The 22,430-nt window shown below is 45.2% G+C and overlaps 1 protein-coding gene across 18 annotated transcripts in view; it reads right to left on the reverse strand.

The window, feature by feature from the left end:
* FBRSL1 (fibrosin like 1) overlaps positions 1 to 22,430 on the reverse strand; it is a 508,705-nt gene that overhangs the window by 407,930 nt on the left and 78,345 nt on the right. Inside the window, exon 1 of one of the 18 annotated variants that reach the window (XM_027652126.1) lies at positions 19,286 to 19,304. The exons of the other annotated variants lie outside the window; for them this stretch is intronic. The gene's annotated coding sequence lies outside the window, so the exon portion shown is untranslated. Of the gene's footprint in view, positions 1 to 19,285; positions 19,305 to 22,430 lie in introns of those variants that run through there. 18 annotated transcript variants of the gene reach the window in all.

A 22,430-nucleotide genomic window follows, 5' to 3' on the forward strand; every position in this document is an offset into this window, starting at 1 on the left:
TCCACCGGTTAATGAAAACCAAATACCAATTTAACATGCTAACCTTTGAGCAAATTGAGTTCAACTCATCAAGAGCCCTCCAAAAGGGTATTTTGAGCTAAGAGAAAAGACTGGAAAAATCATTTACATAAGATGGCTGGTAATGGTGCATTTAATGGCATTGGTGATAGGGAATTATACTAAGAAAATGAACACATCATGTACGACCTATTCCCCAAAGCATTTAATAGGATGTCTCCAAAGAGCCAAATTCTGCCCACTGGTAGTGAAGCACAATTCCTGTTTAACAAGGAAGGCAATAACAGACTCTTCCTCAGGACACCTCTCTCAGAACTTTAAAGAGAAATAATATCCACCACTGAACCCACACTGGGCAACTTCACTGCATAAAGGACTCTCTACATCAATTTTGATAACTAAAGGACAGTCCACCTCTGAACTGGAACTCCTCCAGCAGACAAGGATATTTATCACCCATGAACTGCTATTTCTTTATGGACCCTGTAAGGAGGATGTGACACCAATCTCTGAGTACCTCTGCCTGAAGACTACAGGGTAAATAAATCCTCACATACTTCTTTTTAAGAGATTACCCTGACAAACATACTTGCAAAATGTCCTGAGTTTGTGCAGGTACACACACAAGACTCTTACATACCTGCCCTCACCTTGCCCCAGGAACCTCCAGAAGCTATTTTTGATGCTCACTTAGCACAGTTCAAGTGTGAGAAAACAAACCTCCGTGATCCCTCTCTAAAATCAAAGGCAGTGCAATTCTTAGGCTCAAGCAAAAGAAAACAAACCTCCCTCATCCCTCGCTAAAATTGAAGGCAGTGCAACTCTTAGAAATTTATACAGACAGCTAAACAACAAGTGGTATTATCTTAGGTAACAAAAAAAGTAACTCCCATAAAGGTGAAAAGAGGCAGCTGGCTTTGCAGCCCCTCTGCACACACACGGAAATGAAATTAAGATTCTTCCTCTGTTGTTTCTCTCCTGCCCCCAACCAAGTCCCACAGCCCTCAAAAACAGGTTTGAAAGTCTGCTTTGCAGCACCACCTCCACACACTCTAAAGATTACTGGAAACAATCCAGCAGTCCCCAGCTAAGCACCACACCTGTGATTTATCACTTACCACTCACACTGTGGCAACTGTGAGCTACATATTGGTGTTTGTCAAACAAAACAGCATCAAATTACACGGTTGGGAATGTGTCCAGCATCTCATAACAATTCCGGGGTTTGATGGATGCAAGACATTACGTTTCAATAAAATTGGGACACATCATCTTTAGGAAATATGCTTTAGAAGGAAATTAAGCTCTTCAATATATTATTTTTGATAGTATCAGACAACGCAGCCTTTTTTGAGGAGGAGGAAGAGGAGCAGGCATTTCTCTCCCAAAAAATTCCAATACAGCAGGGAATAGCTGGCAACTAACAAATGCTTGCTTTGGCAAAGCATGTAAGGCTGCTGGTTTGGACATTTGCTAATATTTCCAAACTCTTTAAAAATGACCTAACCCAGCAGGCACCTCTGGCCTTGCTGCACATCACTGCTTTCCTCAAGCACTCTCAGTCTGGCCAGATAACTGCTCAGTGGGAAGACAAAGAGACTGTCACCTAGATGAACATTAAAACAGCACATTTCAGGAAATAACCTGTACAAATATAAGGGAGGCCACTCTAATCGAGCACATTTAGTAAGACAATATGAGGCCTTTACCCAGGAAAGCATCAGTGAACAATGGGCCTTAAACCTACCACAAAAGCACTGCAGATACTCCACCCAGCAGGCACTGTGACCACAGCTCAGTGACACTCCTGGCAGGGTGGCAACTCACTACATTTTAAGCCTTTAATAAATTGGATTTTTTTCCAATTTTAAAAATGTCATGTGCAGACTTTCACTTTGGAGAAGTCCTGAACTATTATAATAGCCACCTAATGGATGCACTTTAGGCTTTCTTGAATTAAAGATATTCAGAAAAGTCATTTAAAAAAAAGACACTAGTCACAGGCACATTAAACTACTTAAATAATCCACTTTCGTTCCAATATATCGTGCTGTAAGTTTGTAAGTCAGACATCCTCCTCCCTTTCAGTTCAGCTTAAGTTTAAGTACTGTGGTTCTTGATGACTGCACCGAAAGACCAACCCAAGATTTTTTGGCCAACAGCTGCCCTTCAATCCTTTCATTCTTCTCTTCATTGCTCATTCCTGTTTCTCCCTCTGAACGAGAAGAATCACATTATGAATCTAAAGTTTTCCAGTACTGGGAACCCTTCCATTCATTTGAAAAAAGATCCCGTGGAAATGTGCCTCCAGTTAAGAAATGACCCAAACCTTTTGTGGAACTATACCTTGCAGTGAAGGGACTCCATAATTAGAACATAATTACTGAGCCATATAATGTGTCAAATTATGGAGAATGATTATTTGTAAAACTACAGATAAAGAGAAGAATGAATAAATCTGGAGCCTCAGATAAAAACAATTAAACTGAAGTCCTTCCCTTCAGCATTCCTCTAACACTTTGGAGACCATCTCTGTACCCAGGACTAGTTTACATGCACAACTGCTGTGATAAAACTTTTACACTATATACACAGCATAAATCCCAGTAGTAAATAATTCAGCACAAGAAACGGCTGCAAAGAGGGACAGCTGGTGCTGACAACACTATCAGCATCTCTGCTACTACATGACACACAGTCAGTTATGAGTGGAGTAAGAGTATGGAGAAGACAACACAAATTTCAGGTTAAGCTTGGAGTTGTTAAGGGATTTCACTTATTAGTTGAATGGGAGCCAGCATCCTTTAAAGTACTGTTCAAAATGAAACTACCTGACTTCAGAATACACTGTGAAGGTCTTTGCATACAAATTCAAAGCATGCAAACAGCACACCAGAAACACACCCAGAAAGACACCACTCATCTTTGTTTGGTGTAAATCCTAAAACTCAGTTATTGCAGAGAATACAATCTGACTAATTCAGTCAAACCTACCTGATAATAATGGAAGGGTACAGGAGAGGGCAGGAGCCCACAGAGGTGACCCTGGTGCCCTGCAGGGTGAGTCAGTACCACAGACACCTCCTGCACCAGCTCAACTGCAGCTTCTCCTAAAGGCACTGCCTGCCCTCAGAGTGCCAGCAGGCCTCAGCAGAGTGAGGACATTCAGGAAAGCTCAGCAGAAACAAGAAGGTATAAGAACAAAAGCTTTAGAAACAGTCCCCGAGGAAGCACTTATTTCAGATTAAAAGCCACACAGGCTCTGTCTGCACATGGTTTAAATCATCACCCCTTTGTTGTTCTGCTTTTCCAGTTCAGGGATTTCACCCTATAAGAGCTTTCCCACCTGGACATTTGGAATTAGAGTTTTTTATTGGACTTCCTTGCAAGGGCACCTCTATTTTTTTCCTACTCCCCCAAAGCTCATTCAGTCACAATGAGAAAATACCACTTTTGCTGCTTGGTTGTGCACAGGGCAAAGCTTTCCCTCCCCCACTGGAGCAGAGTCACCAAGAGTTCTTGGTACTCCAAACAAAAATCAGACCCCAGGTCACCTGCTTTTCTCTGCCCCTTCAAAACACAACAGCACCACTCTTGCCTCAATACTGCACCAATGCACAATCCTTCCACAAACTGAAGGGTGACCCATAAGAACACATTCTGTAAGGCACAGGTAGAAATCAAGAAAGGATTTAGGTAAAGTACACCAAGAACTCAGCTAGTGATAAATTAGGGATCCACCATCTAAATCAGTACCAATAATTACATTCTCTTTCAAAGAAACAGGTGTAAGAGGCACTAATGTCATCTTTTCCTGTACAATAATATAATATTGACTTTTTTAACCAAAAGAAAGCACACTGTCTGACCACATCAGAAGATGAATTACGGCCACTTTAGAGGCCCTGAATGTAACATCAGGCCACGCTGCTCGCATTGTGGCAAATTTAAATAGAGATAAATCCATTCAATGTAATCTTTTAACTGAGCTGTAGGATTGGGAATCAATGGAAAAGGCTCCTAGTCTCAGCACCTGACCCAGAGGCCTAATAGCAATATTTATCTAGCTTACCAAACAAAACAAAAATATTGTGCAAAATATATGTATGCAAATCTAAAGTTTTATCAATATCGCTTCTTTGAAAGTGATTCATCGGTATTTAAGAGGTTATACTGACATTTCAATTGGAGAAAACCTATGGGAACCTCTCCAAAAATCTGAATCTGCATTATCAAAACACTGATCTAACAGCGATAGGAAGGTTCGAAGACATATTCAAAGAGAGAAAATAGGAACCCACTTGTGCAATAAATGTCCAAACCAAAAGGAAATCACTGAAAGCAAAGAACTCCAGCCTTTAAATCCTTATCACAGGAATGAAACTCTCCTGATGTAGGATCCATTAGTCCCTGTACCACCATGGGCTGACTCCTCCAAGGCAGCAGCTGCAGGACAAGTCCCTGTGGAAGGGGCTCATGGGAGCAGTTCTGCTGCTCCTGACAGACCCCACTGGAGTCACTGCCGGAGCCCTACGGCTGTACAAGGGGCATTAACCCCTCATTGCTAAGGAAAATTAAAAGCCCTTTACAGAAATGTTAAATATAAAAGCAGATTTTTTTTTTAATCTCCTGCTAAGGAGACATTTGACTGCTGCTCTGGTGACCACTGCCATCTTCCCACCCCCAAAACCACCAGCGGAGATTCTTGTTTTCAGAGAAGAATTGCATCTCCAGAACTGACAAACAGCATGGGACACGTTATAAAATGTTGAATAATTTCCAGTTACTTCTAAAGAACCTTAGGAAACTCATGTATCCAGGGCCATAAAAATGCACTTCTCATCATTCTGGTTAGTACATCATCAAAATACCATTTGCCTTTTTACAAGCCCAATTAGCCCCCAGATCCCTCTAATGACTCTCGCTTTCTCTGGCTGGTATCAGAAATCATTATGCTGAAACCTGATCAGTTCAGAAGGAAACCAGAATGGCTGAATTTTTATATTTATTATTGTATAGAGACACCAGTACCTCAGCAGCACATAGTTATCTAAGATTATCTGTTATCCTTATGCAGAATGCAAGTCTGCACTATACCAGAAGTGTCCAAACTGCTACTGAAATTCACATTTTGATATTTTACTTAATGTGAGAAAAGCAGTGTTACAAGCTAAAACAGTTAAATGTCTATTACACAACTTGTGCCATAATATAGTATCAAATTCAACAGCACTGAGCACACCCATCCAAGCTTGATTTATTGCAGCTAATTGCTAATTAGGGTTATTTTTGAAGCACTGCTGTTTGCATTGCACCAGATTTGCACTTGGGGAGAAAACAGGATTTACAAGGTCAGAATGAAGTTTAAACATTTGTATACAGACTGTTTCCCTCCCCTCAGTATTGCTAAAAGGTCTCAGCAATCTGAAGACAACAGTATTTACACATGTGATGTTATTAACACCGGGCACTCCCAGCTCCGTACAAAGCGGTTATTAACACGCAAAAATTCAAAGTAGGATTGCAATGGTTGCCCAGACAACTTTCTAATTAAATAATGGCAGTAATATCACTATGCTTCCATGTACTACATTAAAAATTGAACAGTGCCTCACTAATAATGCATTGGCCATTTGCATAATCTGAAGGCCCTGGCTGCCGTATCAGCTATGGAGCATCACACCATTAACCACCAACACCCACAGCCCCCTCCACGGCCAGCAATCCTGAAGAGAAACACAGCAGGAATTCTTGAGGGGCTCCTGTTTCCAACTCCTACCTGTTCAGACCCATTTAAGCACTGGTGGCAGTAGGATGATCATCAAGATCAAAACTTGGCTGTTTCTCTCAGCTATCAAACCCCTCTGTAAGCTGTACTATCCCCAATTTTAGAACCAACCTTCTCACTCCCCTAGCAGATTTCTGACTGGTGTTTCAGGCACCACAGGAGCGTGTCTCCACCCAAAACACCCTCACAGTAAGTACAGCCCAAGCAGCCAGCCTGCTGTGCTGGATGGATTGCCCAGTGCCTCTGCAGTGCCTCTGCCACGTTCATCTGTGCTGCAGGAGAGCTGTGCTGGGGAAGGTGTAACAAAGTGAGGAAGGCTAATCCACCTTTCAAAATTCAACTACAGCTGTCAGTAACTATAAAAGTAGACTGTCAAGAGTGCTACAAAACATAATCCCTTGACAAATAAGGCTTCAGTTGGGTTAGACCAGATAGAAGACACTGACCTGCAGGCTGGACAGAATTAACTGATTACAGGGAGAAAGTATGAAGGCTGAGTGACCTCTAATCAAGAAAACATGACATGCCTAGGCTTACCAAAGGTTCCTCTTGAATTATTACCTCAGTTCAGATTTATTTTTATGATTTCCTATAACTCTTTCCAAATCTTCTCTAATCATTAGCTGTATCAGCAGTATGAGAGCCCTATGAAAAATAGCACACTGTTATTTTTGGTTTCAAGAGACCAATTGCATTTCCAAATATACTGCTAACATAATCCAGCCAGACTGTGGTTTCATAAATCCAGAGAGTTTTCCTGGTATATTATCCCAGAGCTGAAGACAGCTAGTAGAAAACCTCAGGGGAGTGGGGATTCACAGCTTTGGCTTCATGAACTGAAGCACAGGGTCACGCTTAAATGTTAAAAGAAGAAACAAAAATGTGGTTCTTTCTATGCCTGCCCAAGGAGACAGTTCAGAGAATATGTTTTCAGTATGAATGAAGAACTTGAGTCTTTCCTATGCCCCTGGAAATATATTCATATTTTGGCAGCATACAGGAGCCTGAATGAAGGGACTCCCAAAGAAGAGTGCTATGGAAACAGGATAAAGACACTTTTCCAGCCCCAAAGCATGTACACTACAGCATGGGCTCTTCCCTGAGTGTGGATACATCGTTCCCAGTTGTGTCTTAATGGAAAATATATTTGCATCAGCAGACAGCTGCTTACAGACCAGCTGCTCCTTCCTGTCCTCCACTTTGTTTTTAAAGGAAAGCCGCACTTCTCCTTCCTATCCTCCCCCCCAGACTTGTGCAAGCACAAAAGGAATGCAGCACACGCCAAGGGTCAGACCTCTTCAGCACTGGCTGACAGGAAGGGACTGGATGCTGCAGGACTTGGTGTTTTCCTCTGTATCACACCATATACAATACAGACAGGTTGCTATTTTGAACAATCCCCTCTCGTTCCAAGATGCTCCCAGAAGAACTCTGCAATACAGCAAATTTGGCCTCCACACTCTTCACAAAGTGTTTTGCATCAGTAACTTCAGCTATTTCTAACGTTGATCAGGAGCTCAAGGCAGAGGGATCCACAAGCATCCTCAAGAGGCCAAGCCCCACAGTCTCCATCACAACCACACTGCCCTGAGGTGGCTTTGGACACCCAGGGGAGCCCAATCCTCCCCTGAAATGCAGAGGGTGGTTTCAGCCCACTCACAACACGGAGAAGAACTGACTCAGTGGATTACCCAGAGGAAGCACTGGGAGGTGGGACAGGTAGAGAAATACATTGTAAGAAACAGTTATTCTCTGGAGTCAAGGGAAAAAATCCAGCTCTGTTTGGAACTTTAAGGAAGGTCTTGAAACTCATTCATTTTTGCTTACTCCACCCCGTTGTCATGTACTGTTTTACCACTGCAAATACCATCTCTGAGACAGGCTGCACATGTTCACACAGCATCCAGCAGCACGGACCTTTTTTAAATCTTGCGGGCTTTGCTACAACGTAAACGTTCAGACCCGGAGCAATTACTTCTGACTGCACTAATGAGACAAGCATGCTGTTTCTGTACTATATATATACATTATACACAAATTTCATTTAACAACTATCTTGGCTGTGATGTAAACCCATCCCTACTTAATTTACGTTTGCAAACATTTGGACTGAAAATTAAAATTAATAGAAAGCTAAAATAAATAAAAGAACTCCTGCTGCTCCGTGTGAACGCTCAAAAAAGCAAAGTACTGAAAAACTGCTTTCCCCCCCAACCCTAGCACAGAGTTTGTTGATTCCTGATTACTGAACAGCCCTGTCAGACACCACTGACTGACTTGGTGTGGGGGGTGACACAAGGGGTGCACAGAACAGAGGAATTTTCTCCATTCATGGCAGTCTTCCCCTCTCAGTACAGAGTGGGGACTAGGGCACGTAAATCCCTGGTTCATCAAGAAGTGAATAGACCTTTTGTTGGAGTCTGTTACAGTTATAAAGATTCTGGCCACGCTTCTCTTACCACCAGCATCCCCTCCACCAAAATGAAAGGTAGGGCTTAAAAACACAGGAATGGATCAGGATTCCAAACACGCCAGAACAGCCCGGCTGCCCAAGAAGAATCAAAAAAAGCCTGCTGGCCCCCCTTTCAGGGCCTTACGACACCACTTTTGAGAAGTTTTGCTCAGGCAGCTGACATCCAGTTTTCCTCTTCTACTGCAGATGTGCGGCTTTCCTGCACAATAGGCGCCTGCAGCCCTGGCTCTCTTCCAGGTCCCACTGTGTGACAGTAACAAAAGGCGAAGCTGGAAGCCCTCAGCTACAGCACAGCTCTAAATGATTTAGTGACCACAGTGTCCAGACCTTGGCAGCAGCTGCTGCTTTAAAGGGACATTACCCAAGGAGTCAGTAAACCACAGAGGCAGGCGGTTTTTCACACTGGTTTTCAAAAGTTCTGTTCAAAACTGAAACGGTCCTGCCGTATTTCTTTAAGAACCCGAAGCAAAGAGCAGGGAGATGGGAGAGGACAGGCAGGGATCGTTGTCAGATGTTGTTAATGCAACACCACAAAGTCTAAAGACCATCCCTTATAGTATTCTCCACTTTAGGATTTCAAGGCACTCTGCAAAAATTGGTGATGGCAACCTTCCACCTCCATGGCCGTGTATTATTTTCACTTTAGAGGTAGAAAAATAAAGCTGTGAGATTAAACCAGCCACTAGGGACCAGGACAACTTACACCCAGGATCACACTACATGGACACCTTTTCTCCGAAGTGTGTGGAGAAAATCACCTCATCACATGTTAACACCACAGGAACTACGGATTTCCATTTTCTTTGGTGCACAGTTGTACACCACCACATGCCCTAAAAGGGCTTTTACAGAGAATTTTCCACTGAATGCCATCTCCAGTTTGTGGAGAGTCATATTGTCAGTCTCCTGCACAAACTCCACAGTAGTTTTTGAGCTCCTGTTCCAGAAAGATACGGGCTGGAAGAGCTGGGTTGTTTTTTTACATGGTACAAGACCCAACCAAATCCACAAATCCCTTCGAGCCCCGTGAGACGTTTCACTTGCTCTCCAAGCTGCAGAATAGCTGAGCTTTTGCTAGAAAACTTCTCACGTGCATCAGAGGATTAATGAACCAAGCCACTGCAAGCTCCCAAAAACACCCAGGGAACACAAGGAGTGCTGTGCTCAGCATTTAAGTCCTTCTGCCCATCGTTTCTTTTCTAATTTCTGATAACACACTGGGCTGAGGCCCTGACAAAAATGGGTCCCTGTTTAGATCTGCAGACATGTCCTGCCACCTTCTTTCTTTGAGCCCTCCTTGCAGCCACATTGGGTACAGTCACATTATGTTCCTGATCAAGGGCTGCTGCTCCAAAACTCTGTTGGGTGGAGCTCCAGAAACAGGTGACCCCAGTTTATTCCCAGAGCTCAGCTCTCCTTCTGTACCCTAAGTACTGCCTATGGGAACCCTGCAAGCAAATGGAGGGCAAATGACTGACCAAAAAAAAAAATAAAAAATCACCAAGTGTCTGGTTGCAAGAGAAATTAGTAGCCAGCTGTGCTAACTTAGTGCAAGAAATAAACATGTAAATTAAAGTAAAAAAAAAATTTATATTAACAGTAACTACTGTGCAGCAAATACTCAAAATAATTTCTGTCAACAGAGCACTAATTAAGATGGATAAACACTCATTTCACTAATCTTCCTCCTCCCCCCAAAGTAATTTAGTTGCCCAGAGGGAAAAAAAATGTACAAGAAGAGACTGGTAAAAGAAACCTATCAAAAAGGTGCACGTAGTTCTATATGGCAGAAGCAAGTAACACAGCACTGCTAGAGCTCTATTGGAAGGGGAAAAGGTGCAATTTTATTTTTCTTCGTGGAGTCTGAGAGTAATTTTAAAAGGATCTTTTAAAGCCATCCTTCACCACCTGCAGTCAAGTGGTCATTAGAAAAGACACGCTGTAATCAAAGCACCCACTAACTGCTGAGAAACACTATTAATCCAGCGAGCAGCGCTGCCCCAGCCGTTCCCCCCGCAGCCATTCCGAGCGAGTGAAACAAAGCTCCGCTCCCTCGGGTGGGTTTCCAGCTCCTGTGAGAGGGGGAAGTGAAGCCGCTCCTGTGCGAACCCACAAACAACGGCAGGTTTCAGGGGCAGCCGGGACGGCTCCCGTGGGTTCCACCTCTGGCCAGCTGCCCTGCCCCACATCTTGGGCTGCTGAGACAGCAGTGCATGAACAGGGGTCAGTTCTGCATCCCAGCTCTGCCAGCTCTCAGTCCACAATATTGAAGTGGTATCTTTTTCAACGACTTTAACGTGCAGGGAAGGGAAACGAGCAGAAGCTGTTACATGTTCTGTTGGATCTTTCCTGCTTAGAACGGGAGAGAAGAAGGGAAGGGAGAAAGTACCATTGCAAAACATATGGTTTGAGCTAGTAGGGGCAGTAAGGGCTTTGCTCTCCCAGAGTGCTGCTACACACCAGAAGACATCAGTGAGAGGCGGGCAGCACAGGAGCAAATCTGGTACCAGGAAATGTTGTGCAATATCAAACACGTCGAACAAAAGAATAATTTCCTCCTCCCCCAATGGAATGTGGTCCTATCCAGCCTTACATTGTGCTCTAAAACACGACAGCTGCCTGATCAACCCAAACAACATAAACTTGGTGGAATTAGAGGTATTTTTTCCACCTCAGTGTAACAAAGCTCAGGCAAATGGGAGCAGCAAGACCAGGAACACCAAGCTGGAAATCAGAAATCACTGCCTCCTGCTCACCAGATGCATCAGGAATGTAAGCTGGAATGGGGGAAGGGAGAAGGAAAGGAGAAGGATCCACAGCAGTTGCTGGTCAGTAATTTGTCTTTTAACAGTTCTGGATGTGGTGCTGACTGACCACCTCAAAGAGGGTGCTCCCCTAAGCTGAAAAGGCACTGACCCCTAGGAACAGCGCAAGAAATAAAGAGCAAGGAAAAAATAAACAACCCAGATGAGAAACAGCAATTCTTCCTTGCTATATAAAGTAATTTTTCTGCTGCACAGGTGCCTGGGACTTCAGGTGGCCCGCCTGGGTGAGGATCCAGCCTGATGCTCTGAAGTGGCAGTGCTTGCAGCAGTGCTGACAGCAAAGCTGCTCCCTGCAACACACGGGCCAGATCTCCCAGTTGTCTGAGAGGGCTGAGCCTGTGGGAGGAAAACACTGCTGACCATTTGGATCACGGACACTGCCCACCTGCTTCCAGCCCCCCCGCTGTTTGATGGGCAGTGTGGAACAGCAGGGACATCCCTGGGATTTCTGCACAACATGAGGCAACAGACAGGTTTATCCAGGATAATTTCACAGCATTCTCTTGCTCCATTTCCTGGTTGTTTTCCAGGTCCATTTTGTTATGCTGTAAAAGCATTATTACGTGCCTGTGATGGTGGTGACAAGACATACCCTGATGGCAGTGCAGCTCAAGGCAGCAGGCTCTGCAAAAACAAGCAGACAGGTCTGCTTTGTTCTCAGCAGTCAGCTCCAAGTCCACACAACCAAGAGACAGAACAGGGGTATCCAGGGATGGGGTGCTGGGTATCCCATGTCTTGCCAGTGACTCAGTTATATGTCAAAAGACAAATCACTGTCTGCTTTGCACCACATTTACCCTTGGTTTGCAAATGCAAAACTGGTTCTGAGGCCCTTCATGTTTACATGGAGAAAGGTAGAAGAGGCTTGTTTTAAGAGACTTTGGGCTCTTCAGGTAGAAAGACCATGACTGTTCCTGATCTACAATATTACGAAACTCCCAGATTTCTAGCACTTGCAAGGATCCCAGCCTGACTGCAACAGCTTAAACCCAGCCTGGAACACATGCAGAGACTCTCAACTCACCACCCACTCCCTGAGCTGAAAGGAGTGAGGACTCCAAAAGGTTGAACTGTAACAGGCAAATGTATTTTTAACAAATTCTGTTTCTATAAATATTACAAAGCTTTCTGCTCTTTGGAGGCTGCTCTGCTCCCAGTGCTGCTGACATTACGGTGACATTTAGGAGGCCTTCACGTTGCCTTCCTGCCTTTCGTATGCTGGTTTTGTTCGAGGGATCAGAGAGACATATGAAGACACAAGGGCTGCTTATTCAAACTCTGCTCACTCGCTGACCTGCTGCTCGGGAGCACAAAGGGGCTCTCCATGTCAAGTGTGCTGGCTGCCGCCGTCTCCACCGCTCTGGAATGCACATAAATGCAAAGGACACTAACCCCGAGGTGCCACCAACAAGGCACAGGGGTGAAGGGATGGGGAATTCATTTCTGAGGCAGCATTAGTGCTCCATGTAGTCCCAGCCAGTACTGTATCCTGTCCACACGACACCAGGATTCCCCTCCATTTATTAATGCCTGCATTCGCTCTCTCCTCTCCTCTGTTTCCAAAGCTATTTTCCCTGCATTCCTTGTCCTCCCCCTCCATTTCTTCACTTTCTTGCCCTCTCTCCGGGGACCGCTGCCAGCACACAGCATGAATGGCACTGAGCTGGCACGCGCCCCAGATGCTGACATCACCTCCTCTCCTGCCCTCAGCTCCAGATCCCACACCCAAACCCCTGAGCATCTAATGCACTGATTGCTGCTTTCACCAGCTTCATCAGCAGCCCTTCTGTTGTTAAAAAAAATAGGGTGGTTACACAGCAAGACACAACATATATATGTGTGTGTATATATGTATATATATTATGTATATATATATGATATGTATATATATATAAAGTAAAGAAAAAAAGGGGTCACAACATATGTGTATATATATATGTATATATATTATGTGTGTATATATATATATACATAAAATAAAGAAAAAAAAGGAGTTTTCCCAAATCAGGCTAAAAGAGAGAGTAACACTTGGGTTAGGGTCCTTTAGATACCATTTCACAGACACTCCAGGCCCAGAAGCACCCCTCCAATAAGGTGGGAAATGACTCCTACATACCTGAACAGGTGCTAAGTGAGCAGTTACCAAGATTGTATCTGTACATCAGCACATTTTTTAAAAGATGCTGCAACTATTAAAAATCCAGCTAAGAAAAGGTAGGTAAATAAATAAATAACAGAAACTGTTAGTTATCTCCAGGATTCAGCTGTTCAGTCTCATTCAGGGTGAGCTGCAACTGGAATATCCAGTAACACTTTCAATTAAATTTAAGACTACACGATCTCCCCATCACAAAAAAAATCTAATATCATGTACACACTGTACTTTCACCTTCTGGTTATTCTGAACAGAAGCTACAGTGATACTTAAGGTGCAGAACCCATGTTCTCACTTAAGTAGGTGCTTAATTTCAGGGACGGAGAAAGCTCTTAAACAAACACAACAGATCCAGGACTCACTGTACTGTGTGTTCTTTGGACTGTGTTTTGTTTTACAGAGATATCAAATGTTTTCTTAACGGGAAACTTCCACAGACTTTCTTTTCTCCTTAGAGGATATGAAAGCCTTGACAATGGTGGTGTTACAGCTCCACCAGAATTCTCCCAGGAAAAATAACACACCTCGCTTCAGTTTGCACCTGCAGAAATGGTCTGAAGATTTGTTGGAACATGTAACAAGCCGTTTTTGGCCTCTGCTGACATTTAACATAGGTATTGTCATGCTGAGAGGATCACGATTCACAAGAACTGCATCCTTGAACAGGATCATTCCAGAAAAATTTCTGTGTAACCCAGAAAATTGCCCATTGCTTTTTGGAATTCAAACCCCGGGCACAACCGTAGTTATTTAACCTTTCATCAGAAACTGTGAATATCTGATAATAATAACTACAATCTGTAAAGGCTTCAAGTCAACACTTTTTATAAGCAGATTTGTAAGGTAATAAATTTTCCATGACTTAACGATCAGCTTTGCCTATGAAAGCCAATGTTGTAATTCCCAATTGATTGTAGATGTTAATCTCACAAGACTCTTGTTCTTACGCTGTGATTTATTAGCTGAATTAATGACAGATTGCACTGTTTAAAACAAGCTGCTGTTTTACACCCTAACCCAGGAAGCTCTGTCCAACTGAGTCACTGCAAGGATGGGAGGAAGGTGGTGTGCAAGGTGAAACTGCTCACCATACCTGAGCTAATTTGTCTTATTTTCTTTGAAATGCAGCACTAATTGTTTAACAATTAACCCTGTGACTGAACACCAGCAGAGCTGAATGGCAGCAGCTATTCAGGCTCTCTGCAGTTTGGGATTCACATCCAGTCTCTGCAATTCATTTACATTGAGACATTCTGCTTTCTCATGGAAAACAAGAGAAGATTCCCCCAACTCACCCCCCCACTACCAAACACTTCTCTGGGTTTGAAGACATTGGAAAAGAAAAATCCCATGTGCTTTCTGTACATATGTATGTGACTAGAAAAGGAAAACTACAGAATAAGGACAGACCCAATTCCTCGGGCCTTATCTCACTGCTACCACAAAGCAAGTGCCACTATGTGTGATAAAAGTCAGACTCTTCTCTCCAGATTATTCATTCTCTACCTCTTCAGCAACAATTCTGATGTAGTAGAGAATGTGCCACAAACAAGCTGGAACAATGCAGTCACACAGAGCCAGCACTGGAGTGCAAACAATGACAGTTCCTCGGAGGGTCTGAGTCTGCAGGTTTTATGAACTGCAATGCTGTAATAAACTCAGACCTTTTCCTGTCAACTCTGCCATCGAGACACAACACAGGAGATGCGAGCAGGAGCTTGGAATTGGGGGGGACGTGACACGGGGACCAAACCCTGTTATCCCAGGGCAAGTACTCAGAGCGATTTAATTCTGCTGCAGGAGCCCCATGTTCTGCAGCAAATGGCTTCTCCCTTCATTTGCTTTTTAAAAGCTTGCCTCTGAAGGGATCCCTCTGTTTTGCCACGAATTTGAACTTGCTTCTGTGCTTTTTCGCAAGTGCCTCGGTGACGGGAGGCGCTTCCTGAGCCGTGGAGCGCCAAGTGCTGCCAATTCCCATGGAGCCAGTGCTTGCAGCTCCAGAGCCTCTCTCGCTCTTCCCTGCTCCTCCCTGCCTGGCGACGGCAGCGGCATATGCTGCTCTGTGGTGCGGCTTCGGAGGTGAGCAGGGATTCCAAAATAAATAAGTAAACTCAAATAAAGGAACCCAAAGGATGGAGCCTTGCGTGGCTGCCTCTGGACAGGTGTAATTCCCACGGTCACCTCAGAAGAGTCACCCGGATCCTGGGACCACCGCTTTTCAAACCTGGCCCCAGCCATCTGCTGGTGGTCAAGCTCCATGATGTGGCAATCAATTACAGCTGTTATCTTGTCCCAGCTTTGACAGATGTTCCTCTCTTTCATTGTACAGTAATTACTAGTGAGCTGCCAGCAGGCTTCACACTTTAATTGTGGCGCTAATTTGAGACAAAGAGAGGAAAAAATAGGGAGAGACAGACAGGGAAAGGCAAAAGCTAAGACAGCTGTGGCAATTGGAGCACCCATGCATTAAACATTTCTTTACTAACAATAGGTGAAGGCAACCAGTTACCACAGTAAGACTTTAGAAAGCTACAGAAGCACCATCCAACCACACCATAGCCTGCAGTCCTTCTTCCTTTCTCAAGGGGAAAGAGGGACATGTCTCCTTCCTTGCCAAACAGGCTATACTAAAAATACCTGCCAGCCTTCTGGCAATGCCGGGCTTCCCACTGCCACGCAGTGTGGTGCCAACTACCTCACAGTAGTGAAAATTGGGTGGATAAAGACACAGGGTGGGGTTTTGATTTGGAGAGGGGGTGTGCGTGTCAAATCTTCTTGGAGAACAAGGAGCCTACTTAAATTAAAACACAGATGAATTACTACTGCAAAACACAAGCAAAAGCACTCCACTGCCTTGCTAGAGAGTGAGAGTCACATAGCACCTGCTCTGCAATCTGGTGTTCGTGGAGAGCCTTTGGAGACGGGCAGGAGAGAACAAGTGTTGATGAGACCAGGAGCCAGCAAGGTAGGAAACCTGGCGACTCATTTCTTATGTAACCCAGGGCTCTAAAAAGTCTCCAGAAAAGGGACTCAACGAGGTTTATCCTTTTCTTCCTGCCTGGTTTAGGTGCAGCATTTCAGTGTAATTCCTAGAGCCACAACTTGTCTTAGATTCTGTACACTCCCTAGTGACGTACACCCCGTTTCTGTACATCCCCTAACGATGCATACCCCACACCCCCATGAAAGGACTCTACAGTGATCATAACCACAGGCAAAGCCCCACAGTAAAATCCTCTGGAGCTGCTTTTTAATGACAATACTTTAAGAAGTGCTTATCTCCTCTGTATAGACTGCAATGGAATTTTTTATTTTAAGGCGTTAAATAGTCAAAAGACTCTCTTTAAACAGGTTACAGAAACCAAATATCAAACTTCCACCAGAAGTCTGAACAATAAGCAGAAAAACATTCAGTGGTTACAAGCAATTCTGCAGCAAGCTACAGGCACCCTCCTACCGGATGGCCAAATCTGAATTAACTATTTTCTTTTCAATTTAATTCACAATGGACATATTTCTTCTGTTGAATATTTATTGAATCTTTCAGTAGCACTTATGCTGCGGTCTGGTGATGTGCTTGGTTGTAACAGTGGCTTACAGCAGTTCCTGTCATGCTCTCTGCCTTTCCTCCACTGCCCACCCCATGCCCAGCCTCATGCCACTGGGTGCTCCCTGCTGCAAGCTGTGGCAGCTCAACTATTTCAACATCCATTCAGACCAGGAAATGGAGAATGGCAGAAGGAATTAACACCCTCATTTCATGTTAAAAAAAAAAAAAAAAAAGAAGAAAAAAAAATGGGAGGAGGAGACTGTCTTATGCTGGCACAACTGACGCTGAGCAAAACAGCTCATGGCCACCCAAAGATCAACCAAGTGCCTGAACTGGCGAAAGGGAGGGAACCAGAGAGCTTCCATCGGTGTGGAAGAGCTCAGCCATCTTAGAAACCTTGTACAGCACATCACAACACGTGTGCAGGAGTGAGAAACACAAAACCGCTCATACCGGTACGACTGAGGACTCCTTCCCGAGGAGACGTGCCCCTGGTTTAATTGGACACAGTCAACTGCAGGCATCTGGACTGGAGCTCAGATTTCTGGCGAGTTCAAATCCACTGACATTTTCTGTCCAAAAACTCGTTCGTTTTTACGTGCTCTCAGATTTTACACTTTAATGCCTCTTACTGACCTTTTCATTTTTTTAATTTTTCTGTCACGACCTCAAGCAGTGTTTGTTGATTTCGTATTTTATTATTACTTTGTTGTTTGGAGAACTTCTGAAATCAAACGGTTGGAAAAACATACGAGGTTTTGGCGGTTGCTGAACACAACCAGCCAGCTCCTGCCAATAATGGCAGCACAAGTTAACTGTCTGGGATCACCACACAGCAGCTGGCAAGGGAAAAGAGGGGAAGGGACAAAGCTGTACATTTTTAACATGTTTCTAACATTGCAAATAGCAGAAGCTGTGGTTTTACAGAAGCAGAACTATGTGGTTCACTGACCAATGATTTGAAATGGCTTCTCTGCAGGAGCTGCCATTTATCTGGATCACTGCTTTTAGAAAAGGGACTTGGGGACAGTGCTGTAAACATCTGCCAGGCAGTGAGATGTTATGCAGATGGACAAGAAAAGCAGGCTGACCAAAACCCACTAGAGTCTTGCTACCTGATCAAGTAAAGTCAATGACTTGGAAAATAGTATCACAGGAAACATAACTGTACCTGGAATAAGCTTCATCATCTGCTTACCAACTCATCTTACTACTCGACTTCTACATGTCCTACAGGCAAACTGTCCTTTCCCTTTTGTTTCAGTGCACTGGTACCTCCTCTTCAGAGGCATATTTGGGACAGAGTTTCCAAAACACGTTCCCTATCAGCTGGAATTCTGGATTATATCCCCCATGCTACTTTCCCAAATACGAGCAAATATCACCTTCAAATCTCCAAGTAACCCGAGATATCAACTGACCATGACCCCACTATGATTTCTGCTGGATGCATTTCCTATGATGATGTTCTAGACAAGCAGCCAGTTAGGATCACACAAAGTCCCACCACTGCCATTCTTCCATAGGACAGCACAGCAGTACAACAATCAATACCAGTTAAACCACACTGCTGTCCCCTTCTGTATCCCCCAAAAGAGAGACACATGTTCCCCGGGAGTGGATCCCTGGAGTCAGAGGGTGCTGACCTCTCAGCTCTGCCTCCACCAGAGAAGCCTCGTTAAATGCAAGGCAACCTCTCAACTGTCCTCTGTGCTAAACAGGCAATTACTATGCTGACTGATTGATTACAGTTCCCTGTCTAAATTATATCAGGAGAGAAGGCAAATCACTCTGAAAACTAGAAATATCACAGCCTAAGTTCAGGCAAGTGCAGAGACGGGTTTTTAGCAGTACGAATAACAAGCAGGGGGACTGGAGTCAAGTTGTTGCCCTGAGCAAACAGTTCTGCAAGCAGAAGAATCCACAGCCCTCCTGAGCAGGGAAAGGATGGGCAGGGATTGCAGATCAGCCGTGACCACGGCAGAACATGACCTTTCGTGGGGAATTAACCAGAGGAAAAAAAAGAAAAGAAAAAGGTTTCCTGAGCGTGATGATCCTCAAGTACCACAGGCGTACTTACTGCTGTGGAAGCAGCACCACTCCAAAAGGGACATCACCTTCTCCCTCTCTTGGCTGCATTTCTTTCCCCTCTTCTATTTTTTCCACATTGTACCAGTACTCGAGTGCCCTTGTGCTTTCGTTTTATCAACCGTGTCTTAGGGTTGATAAAACCACCCCCCAGTCAGCAGCTGGCACAGGTGTGTGACACAGGGTCGAAACCCGCTCCCTGTTGGGAGGCAGCACAGCCTCCTGAACCCACATGGGACCCCACCAGCTCCCAGATGAGCTGTCCTGCTGGGTCTCTGCCAGGGGCACTGCAGCCACCTGGCCCCATGTTCTCGGCAGGGCCTCACCTCACGCTCCCACCTCCATGTGCCCCTTGCCACGTTTCCAGGCCTTCCCCTCACGCTCTCACCTCCACGTGCCCCCCGCCATTTCCTTGGGCCTTCACTTCTCAGCACTGCACACCATCCTGCCCTCCTGCAGGCACGTCCATGCTCCAAGTGCCATCCTCAAATGCCACCTGGCAGTTTTCCCTCACGGACTCCTTGTTCCATGTCAGACACGGTCCCAGTGCACCTCCTGCCGCTTCCTGCCCACCGCTGTCCTCAGCTCTCAGCAGGTGAGGGGGGACCCTGGAGCCATGGCACTGCCAGGACACTGGATGGCCGGGGTAAGGGACGAGAGTGCTGGGGAGGCAAAACCCTGTTTGTTGGGGACGGGGACCCACGGGCCACCCTCCAGAGCCAAGCTGGGGCACTGCTGCTGAAGGGCGGAGATGAGGGTCAGGCTGAGCCCTTGGCCTCGTCCCCGGTCCAAACCGACGCAGAGCTGTGCAGACCCCGTCTGGAGAGGTTTCCTCAGCCCCTCTCTGCCTGGGCACAGCTGGGAGGGCTCAGCCCAGGCTTTTCCTCCTCTTTAGACACACTGGTCCTGCTGGGTGCCCAGCCAAGCTAACCAAACCATCAGAGCCCTCCTCCCACCACCAGACACAAATGCTGAAGAAAACATGTGGTGAGCGAGCCCTTGGGGCCTTTCTACTAATCCTTTCCTCATTCAAAAACCAGCTAAAGGGGCAACAACTCCCCTTCCCCAGCGCCTGTCATCGCACATTCCCCCCACCCCCCCCCAAAACCCCACAACAACCCATGCCGGCTTTTGAGCTGTGTCCATAGAGAGAATAAGCTTTCAGTTCTTATTAAGGGCTCCCTCACACACAGTAGGGAATTCTGTTACAGCTGCTTCTCCACAGGGCACTGCCACTGCCGCTCGCCCTGGCGCCGCTCAGCCCCAACCACCCCGCGCCCACCCAATGCCAGGGATGCTGCAGACAGGGACTGTGGCCACAGCTCCACAGAGGAGCGTTTTCTGGGGGAGGGAAGGAAGGGAGCAGTGGATGAAGCCCAGCTGCCAAAACTTTTAATTCCTTCTCACAGGATCAAGGCTGAAATGTTTGAAACAATTTCTTAACAAAAACAAAAGAGGCTGTTGAAAAGAATAACATTATGACAGCTGCTGGGAAAGTCACCAGTGGGTGAACACCAGTCACCGGCCGATCCCGTCCCTGCACCACTGCTTACAGGAAGGAAGGGATTTTTATATCCTGAGCTGCAGTCTGCACTTTTTATTTACTTTCCCCTTTCTCCCAAAGCCACCTTGGCTCAAGTTCATTGCTGTCCTGTTTCCAGCCTACAGGGTGGCTTTTACAAGTTGGAAAGGAGACAAATTCGGCAGCTATGATGCTATGTTTGAACTTCAGCATGACCATCCAGTGGCCACAGGAGACAGGCACGGAGGGGCTGGCCTGCACCTCTCGCCTTGCACAGGCTCTGGCAGCAAACCCCAGACAGATGATCCGTTCAAGTCCCTTTAAAGTATTGCTACGTGAATGGGAAGTTTGATGGGATCAGACAAACTTTGTGACACGAAAAAATCTTTCCTGCCAAAAACATGTTATCAAGTGGAAGGTGTTTTCTTCAGAAATCTTCACCCTCTTTTCAAGGCCAAAAGTTTTGCTGCTCTTACATTCCAGGGCAGACTCACTTGCTCCATGTATACTCCTCAACAAAGTTTCCCCACAGAAAACCAGCCCGTGCGTCATTATAAGAAATTAAACAGAGTTTCAAATGAAATTAAGTTAATTATGTACACTTAATGACAGGTATGTGCTTTTAAAACAACAGATGTTGTACAGATGTGGTTCGAGGTAAAAACAACAACAAAAGCTCTCCCGGTGCTGCAGAAAATGTTTCCACAGAGCACTCTGCATTGCACCACCTGTGTCTTTAACCAGCTGTCAGAGTCTGTTTCTTAACCAGGTACAGCGAAACCTCCCTTGCCCAACACACACACACACCTTGCTTAGGTCTGTCTATTTGGGGGGTGGAGGTGTTTGCTTTTAAAGAGGCAGCACTGACAGATTTCCAACTGATAATTTCCTGATCATCCCCACTGCTGAAGTTGCCTCCAAGGTTATTCTACAAGCTTCTCCTGCCTCATCACTATCTTCCTTGTGCACAGAAAGCAGAACATGTCAGAAATCTCTATCCTGCCTTGCATTTCCCCTTGGTCAGATATTTTTCAGGAAGTAGTTGATCTGGCCTGCAGGATATGAAAACCAAGGTCAACCACATCACTAGATGGCTGGTAAGAAAAGAAAATAACAGCACGTCTGAAAGGGGGCCAAGAGAATTAATTTGAAGGGGAAGTTATTTAGGATGAAGCTTTACAAAATGGGAAAACCAGTGCTATTATGTCTCACAAGACCATTGTCAGAACGAAAGACACTGTGGCACTAAGATACACGCTAACAAGGGACATACACATTCCTAATAAACACATTTACATACTGTTGCATGTGATAATTGCTTTTATTCTACAGTCACTGGCTACATTTCCGGATCCTTTTGATTTCTGTCCAACACAAAAACCTAGCTTGCCCTTGCTCATGAATTTTGGAAGCCAGCATGAAAATATTCCAATATGCAGAACAGGAGCTTGTACAAACGTGCCAGCAAAACGTAGTTCTGTGTGATCTGACGCATTATGAACATAATGCTTGCATTTTTTTCATGCACAGGAGCACAAGGTCACTTCATGAATCATAGGAGAAGGAAGAATAAAGAGGAGGAAATATTGGGGGAGAGAGCCTTAGAAGCCTGTAGTTTTAAAAAAAAGGATTTGCAACATTTTAACTTGCATTTGGCAAGATCGAGTTTGATTTCAGTTTATAGCAGCTCTCAGCAGTGCACTGGGAAAAACAGAGCCAACTGCTAGCAGGTGAAGAGGAGCAAAAGAACAACATATCAGGGCTGTAGCTCTCCCCACTGTATCACAACTCTTCTGTCTCCCCACTGTTTCAGTTCCCTGCTCTGTCTGACTCAATAAATTAACCAAGGGGCCCAGGCTCTAATCCTGCAGGAGCTCCGGGCCCTGAGGACCATCTTCACCCCACATCACCCAGACACCCTCCAGAAGATCAGGCAGCACCAGGTTTGGAACAACGTGCTGGAATGTGTGAGGGGAGGAGCTCCATCCCTGCTCAGTCTCCCACCCCGATC

Source organism: Corapipo altera, unplaced genomic scaffold, assembly GCF_003945725.1.
Source record: "Corapipo altera isolate COAL_440 unplaced genomic scaffold, ASM394572v1 67, whole genome shotgun sequence".
Taxonomy (NCBI): Eukaryota; Metazoa; Chordata; class Aves; order Passeriformes; family Pipridae; genus Corapipo; species Corapipo altera.